General features: G+C 40.8%; 1 long non-coding RNA gene across 3 annotated transcripts in view; it reads right to left on the bottom strand.

Annotated features, from left to right (window-relative positions):
* The window catches only part of LOC119826213, a 58200-nt gene that overhangs the window by 30510 nt on the left and 19668 nt on the right, over window positions 1-8022 (bottom strand). Inside the window, exon 4 of one of the 3 annotated variants that reach the window (XR_005287374.2) lies at window positions 7395-7751. The exons of the other annotated variants lie outside the window; for them this stretch is intronic. This is a non-coding gene — a long non-coding RNA (uncharacterized LOC119826213). The remainder of the gene's footprint in view (window positions 1-7394; window positions 7752-8022) is intronic. 3 annotated transcript variants of the gene reach the window in all.

The following is an 8022-nucleotide window of genomic DNA, read 5'->3' as shown; positions in this document are numbered from 1 at the left end:
TCTCTCTCTCTCTCTCTCTCTCTCCTCCCCTCTCTCTCTCCCTCTCATGGAGCTCGTCTCTCTCTCTCTCTCTCTCTCTCTCTCTCCCTCTCTCTCTCTCTCTCTCTCTCTCTCTCTCTCTCTCTTTCTCCTCTCCACCCTCACACACTATTCCTCATGCAAAATAAGTATATCTGCTTTTCTACACACCCACACTTACTAGAAAACACTTCAAAACAGAACACGAAAGGAATGGCATCGTATCAGTTGTTACTGGTCCTGACCCTGACACAGACTTTGGGTAAAGCACTGTTCTTTCTGCTTGTCTTCCCAATGGTAAAATGCACATTAGAATACCTTTGAATTTCATAGTTCTGCAAAAGGACTTGAAAACTATAAACATCTATCCAGCGTAAACATTATCGGTGTTAACAGTATCCAGCTTAAACGTTACTTATCTTACACTAAAGTCAGTGTCTAAAGATATGGAGATGGTTCGGTGTGCACAAAGCTCTGACCACAGAGTGTGAAGTCCTGAGTTCTGTCTATCAGAGTCATGTGGAGCCAAATGTGCTAACACACTACTTTCATTCTATCATTCCTGCGGCAGATATGAAACAGGGAGAGGAGACTCTCAGAAGCTCAAGGGCAAGGCAACCTGGTACACGCATCAGGAGACCCTGTCTGGAGATAGACAAGGAAGACCAAGCAATATCCAAGGCTGTCCAACACTCAGACACATAGACATTCCTCTCTCTGTCTCTGTCTCTGTCTCTGTCTCTGTCTCTGTCTGTCTCTCTCCCTCCCTCCCTCCTTCTCTCCCTCCCTCCTTCCCTCTCTCCCTCCCTTCTTTTTTCCTCCCCTCTCATACATAGAGAGGTTTAATTTTTAAAAACTCAACACCAGACAAACATTAATGAGCATTATAAACAGATTAGTAAAGATTGTATAATAAATGTGTAATGCCAGAAACAAGTTTGATTCCAGCTGGAAAGCAAGCCATAAAAATCTGTGGAATGCTGAACCACGCAGCCAATATGGAGACAGATCTCAGTTCTGCTCCTGGGGGCCTCAGGGGTTCTTGGCTACAATGTCTCAGATTAATGGTGTGGACACACAGGGTTCACTCTTTAATTTTCTCCTTTCTGTCTTTGAGAATATTTTCAATATTACAATGTTTATCTCATAAATAACATAAGACCCAAATAAAAGTAAATCCAACAAAATCTGCTTAACTTGGACTACTTTAAAATAAGAGTTCATACAATGGGCCAGTTGGTCCCAATCCTCACTTAATACCTCTGCAGTACAAAGGGTTTTTGCTGCCTCCTGTTTCCGCAAGGGGAAAAGGAGCTTATTAAATAAATGTAGACTGGGGCTTAAGCTCGTAATAGGAATGAAAGAGCAATAATTGAAATAATAATCATCTACTTTCTGGATATTTCTTTTTGGTACTATAATTTCAATTAGTAATATTCAAATTTTAAAGTCTGCATGATAGGAATGTGAATATGGAAATAATTACACCTCCTTATAGATTTCTTTCTAAAATGATTTTTAACTGACTTGCCAAAAAAGGCCATCTCCAAAAGTAAATTTAAATAACCTTTAACGAGTCCAAATAGCATCAGACAATATACAAGCATGTAATCTCTTTCTTTCTGGCCTTAGGTAAAATAGAAAGTATAAACTAATTAATCATAATTACAAAATTTAAATTGTTGCTTTAAGTAATGATAAAATTTGTGAGACCATCAATTTGTACCTACGATCCTATGTACATATATTTGTACATCTGTGTGTACATGGGTGCTTCTGTGTGCACATGTATGAGTCTCTGTGCTCAAGCCAAATTTAACTAGCAAGAAGGGGTCACACATCTCATCCTGCGAATGGCATTAGATATCTTGTTCAAATCTATGATTAATCTGATTAAGCTGGTGAGTGAATAATCCCTTAATCCTCACAAGAATACAGTTTCTGTCTGCTGAGTGTCAAACTGAAGACTGCTAAGCAGTAAATACTGAAATTTGAGTGAAAGGGGGGGAAAAGACAGCTACCCAAAGTCAAACTTTGTCATTCCTTTCCAGGAATGTGTCTTTTGTGGGTGACAGACTGTGATTGGACAGGAAAGTGAAACATCAGGGGGGAGTCATAAATCATGCTTGGTGGTGGCTCTGTGACAGGGAGCACACCCTCTCTCAGGACAATCTACTGTCTCTGCTTCCCTTTCCCCACCAGTTCAATTATAAATGAATGGATGCTGACATTTGAACCTCATTTAATTTTAAACCACCAATGCTTGAAGCAGATATTACTTATTTTGTAATTGGAAAACAGCGTCAAAACGTTAAAAATGAAAAAAAAATGAATACACACACACACACACACACACACACACATATATATATATACACAGATACATACACACAACAATCACAGGAGCAAGAAATGAATATCTTTCCTTTAAAATCTCACCAAGATGACTCTTTATAAACCATGATTGCCTTAGAATATCACACCAAACATCAGTGACAGCAAGGAAACCAGCAAGTTGGGGAGGTTAGGAAGTTTTATAAAGGAGCCCTTTAAACCAACTGGTTTGTTTATTGGCTCACTCGGGTAACTAGCTGAAATATAAACCTCTCACCTCGTTCTGTGATTTTTAATATACATAACTCAGAATATTCTCTAAATTATTTTCCTGAAATACCTCCTGAAGTAGTTCTTTAAGAAGAGCAGCCTCTGGATATATGGAACATATTATATAAATGCGTGAAAATTTCAAAGAATAAAATCTATTATTTTTAAATTTTTTTAATTAATTAAATTTTCCCCAACCATATCACATTTCCCCTCTGTCCCTCCTCTCCTCCCAGTCCTTCCCTCCAATCTCCACTCCCCACCCCCAGTGCACTTTTCCTTCTTTCTCTTTAGAAAAGAGCAGGCCTCCCATGCATATCAGCCAGCCATGACAGCCTACTTGCAGTAAGACTTAAGAACCTCCTTTGCTACTGAGGCTGGATGAGGCAACCCAGTAGGAGGAAAGGGTCCCCAAAGCAGGCAACAGAGTCGAAGACAGCCTCTGCTCCCACTGTTATGGGTCTCACAAGAAGACTAGACTACACAACAGTAACATACATACAGTCCCCAAGCAGGCTCCCTGGTTGGTATTTCAGTCTCGGTGAAGCCAAGTTAGTTTATTCTGTGGGTTTTCCTGTGGTGTCATTGGCCCATCTGGGTCCCATAATCCTCCCTTTCCCTCTTCTGCAGGATTCCTAAGGTCCACCTCATGTTTGGCTGTGGGTCTCTGCATCTGTTTCCATCAGTTTCTGGGTAAAACCTCTCTGATGACAACTGGGCTAGGTACCAATCTGTAAGTACAGCAGAATATCATTAGGAATCATTTCATTGACATTTATTTTATTGTATTGTATTTTCCCAGTCATGTTTGGTTCTATCGTAGGTCTCTAGATGGTATGTCAGGACCCAGAGGCTAGAAAAAAACTATTCTTTGTTTTAAAGATGCATTCCTTTCCCCTAAAACATTTTATTAATACCAGCAATGAAGCCACACATCTACTAGAAACAGTTCGTTGCACAACTTCTTTTCATTTCTGTATATGCCCCGAGTCAGAAGCGCCTGCGCAGAACTTCCCAAGCATTAGAAGCAGAAAGTAGCTATTATTCCTTAACTTGCCAGGGCATAAGAAAACCGTCTTTAAACATGATTCTCAAGTCCCCTTCTGGCCTTTCATGGAACCAGGTGATCAGTGCTGTCGGCAAGGCAGTGGCCCAGGAAGTCGTAAGATCACCCTGCTCCCTCCTCTGCTCCCACATTGCACCCCCTTAAGAGAATCCTGGAAAACCACATTTCATGGGAAACCACCAGACCATGGATCAAACCTAGGGAGAAGCTCTTCTCCCAGCACAGATGCTGCATAGTTGAAGCTGCCTAGGCCAGAGAAGCATAGAGGGGCTAGAAGCTTCTGGTCCAGGAACAACTAGCCACACCCTTGGCCTACTTGTCCTCACCCTAGCGTGTATGAGCAGAGTGTTCAGCAATATTCTCTTGACAGTCTTCCTCTGATGTCCATAAATTTGTCACAATCTAGTATTTTAGGTCCTTCATATTTAATCAGGTTGGCAAACGTCTCCCATCGCTGGTTTGTGTATTGGACCCTTCCTTCCCATCTCTGCAGACAGTGCTAATAGCTCATCTAATTATCACTCGCTACATGATCTGTTATCCCTGTGGAGGTTTAGATTCATACTATCTTTAACCCCATCCGCCACCCCGGATAATGAACTTTCCCCCAGAATCCTTCATTGGGAATAAACTGGCGTGTGAATTTGGAGGGCAGGACCAGGGCACAAGGTCTGAGGACCATAGATGTTGCCACAGCCTTGAGACTGAGAATAGTCAGAAGGCAGGAGAAGCTGGATTTCTTCAGCTTTCAGAACCTGAGCAGGAAAACAGCAGAGAGAGAGAGAGAGAGACAGAGAGAGAGAGAGAGAGAGAGAGACAGACAGAGACAGAGAGAAACAGAGACAGAGAGACAGACAGAGACAGAGACAGAGAGAAACAGAGACAGAGACAGAGACAGACAGACACAGAGAGATACAAACATATGACATATAAGTGGATCAGACATTTAGTCAAGAGAGAAGACTATGATGATCAATGATGTCATCCAACAAATTAAGAAGTGTGACTAATAATTTTCTCATATGAAATCAAGATACAATGTAAAATTCTACAAGGAAGCTTAAATTTCTTTTAAAATGAGAGATTAATATGACAAACTCTGAACTTAAAAAGCAAGCTCATTATTCAGCTTTTTCCTGGGAAACTCAGACTTATCATGGCATCCTTGGCATGTCTCCGTGCTCCTTCACCTGTCTGCCCATAACCAAACAGCAGTGCGAGCCAGAGGCGGCAAGTGCACTGTGTCACCATCTGTGGCAGAGGAGGCACAAGCACCCACTAAGGTGAGGCGGCCCCCAACGACATTCACTGAAGTCCTGGTAAGGAACCCTCCAGTTGCACAGCAGCGCTGCAGAGGCAGTCATACAAATGCGAGTGTCTGACATGACAATCTGATAAATGTAGTGAGTAAACAAATAAAAGCTGCTTTGGACAATTCTAGAATCTACAGCCCGGGCAAATCCTGAGGCAACTTTCACATCCATGGGCAGGGTGCAGGCTTCCTACTTGGAGCTATTCGCCCACATGAAGGAGCAGCTGCACAAACTCAGAGCACAACAACATGACAACATTTCGTTGCTTTGGAAAAATATTCAGCCTTGGGGAGATCTTCTCTTAGAAACCCTGCATATGGGTGATAGACGTGAACTATATTGATCAAGATGGCAGGCACTAACCACAAGTAGCTACTGAGTATAGGAAATGTGACTAACTCAAAATTAAACATGCAGACCTAATACAAGAAGAATGTCTCATCAACATTTTATGTTTGTCATGTTCAAGTGGCATGATGGAAATATTGATTAAAATATATAAATATATAGATAAACAGATATACATACAATTATATATATAATTAAGTTGTTACCTGTTTTTTTTTTACTTTTTTTGAAGTATCCAATTAGATCATTTTTGTGACTTGCATTCTTTTTCTACTAGTTTGTGCTGATGTGTGACTTACATACCAGCTGATTTAAACCAATTTCAGTTAGTTATGAATATGAAATAGCACCTGATTATTTTCCTACAAAGATGGAAGAGTCTTTCTTCTAGATACAGTTATTCTATAGAACTCTCAAAATTATATCTGGCCCTCCAGTGCTTCTGAAGGTTATGGCCCCTTCTATGCTCCCAGTTCCACTTTGGGGCTAAACAAAATGCTACCAAAACATAATACACAGCCACATAAGTTGGGGGCAGGTCGCAAATAACCCAAAGGGATTGGAATGGCATTAGGGTTGTTTGTGTCTGTGATAGAAGGACGTCTGTAGCATCTAGAAGTCTCATGGGAGAGCATCTACAAGTCCCGTGGGAGAGCATCTAGAAGTCCCGTAGGGGATCTACTTCCAATCCTTGCATGAAAATATCACTGGCATTCTAGTAGGGAAAAGAAATGAAAGCTATTCACACATCAGTGTGTCATTTCTACTGCAAAAATCAGTCAAACACTTAGGAAATGTAATTCTGAGAAGCCAGTATGATGTGAACCAACTTGGAAGGACGGGGGTGTGATTATTATCACACAAACATTGCACTATTCTTTTGTTCTCTTCTTAACTTCATTTGCTCCTGATCTGCACAGTCAAATTCTAATTGTCAAGAGACTTGTTAGAAGTAATGGTCATTTGTGTTTCATAATTATCTTGAATCAACACAATTAGTTCCACATTCTGCTGTTTTCTTCCTAAGACATCTGTAAACATTTTCATACAATTCCAGCTTTTGGTAATAATTACATTTTTAATTTTAAAAAGAGGTAAAGTGATCCAGGATGGCTATTTCAAATGGGCTTTAGGGCTCCTCTAAACTATATATATTCTTTAAGTTGTCAGTCAAGAGAATTTTCTTTTTCAATAGTCAATGATACTTCCACCATTCAAAGTATCTTTGTCACACTTTTAACTTAAAATAAAGTATGAAGAACATTTAATTTTAAGTACTATATTTAATTTTAACATTTCACTTTATTTTTGTTTATTATTTGTATTAAGACCACAAAACTTATGGTACACAATTAATTTGATGGGGCAATATGGATTAAAGCATCCAAGTTTCTAGACAACAAAGAGGACCCTAAGAGAGTCATACATGGATCTACATAGGAAGGTGAAAAAGTCATGATCTGAGTAAACTGGGAGCAATGGGATTCACAGGAGAAAGCAGAAGGGGAGCTGGAAGGGAGGGAGGATAGGGGAGAAAATGTATAGCTCAATAAAAACCATAATAAAAGAATCATCCAAGTTTCATGACTTCTTCAGTAAATTAAAAGTAGATACCAAATGCACATTTGTAGCAGAGTATCCAAGGTGATCCTGCAGGTAGGTGAGACTCAGACCCTACTGCCCCAAATTCTGCCGGTTTGACGGGAGCTGTGGAATAATGCCCGAACTCTTAAATATCAAAGGTTCCTGTGTGCCTCATCCCATCGAACTTAAGCTGAACTAAAATGGCTTCAATGTGATAGTCCTCACTCACCTGGAGTTTGAGTAGTACCTTGTGTTCAGCAAAGGAGTAGAAGTTTGGGTGTCATTTCTAGACAGTCCACTTTGCATTTCAATATTTCCAAGAAGGCTTTCTTCACAAATTGCTCCTAAAATAGTGTTTTCTAACAGATTCTTCAGAGGCTGGCAAATTCCCTACTGGGTGGTAAAATTTGTAGACAGGAACTAAGCATGGAAAATGAATTCATTTTCTTCAGGCCACTTACCCTAAAGCACAGAGAACCATCTGGAAGGTGTGGACACCGAGACAAGAACTCAGAGCACAGTCTCTGTGTTGCACTGTGCCCCATAGCACAGAGGCAATGTTTGGGTGTGTGCTGCTTCCTTTTATTTTCTTGTGTGGTTTCCCCTAGGATGGCACTTGGCAAATCTTGAACAGCATGATGATAAGATGACAGGGAGCCCTCTCTAGTGTCCCAAGGACCGAAGACGAGGGTGGTAGCTCTGGGTGCTCCAAATATTACAGGGGAGAACACAGTGCCTCCTTTTCTGTGATGTTGAGAGCTCATCCTGTGACATTAAATTCAGGGTCTAGACATGTCATTCCTGAGTCCAATAGGATCCTCATGGAGAGATATGAAATCAGAGGATGTAAAGATATCAGCATCAGCAACAGAGCATCATGAAGAATACTGCCCATAATCAGTAAAGAAATCCATAATATTTGACTAAAATTGATGAGTCCCACCCTTGCCACAGTGAAAAACAGTACCACCACACCTCAGGGACAGAGGGTGGTGTCAGCCCTATCTGAACCCTGTTTCCACAGCAGCTTGGACATCCTGCTTAAGTCACTACATTGTCCCCAGGTTGCGATCTGATGAGAAAGCAGGT

This window comes from Arvicola amphibius, chromosome 11 (assembly GCF_903992535.2).
Source record: "Arvicola amphibius chromosome 11, mArvAmp1.2, whole genome shotgun sequence".
Taxonomy (NCBI): Eukaryota; Metazoa; Chordata; class Mammalia; order Rodentia; family Cricetidae; genus Arvicola; species Arvicola amphibius.
Note: the sequence above shows the minus strand (reverse complement) of the source record. Positions and strands in the feature narration are given on the sequence as shown.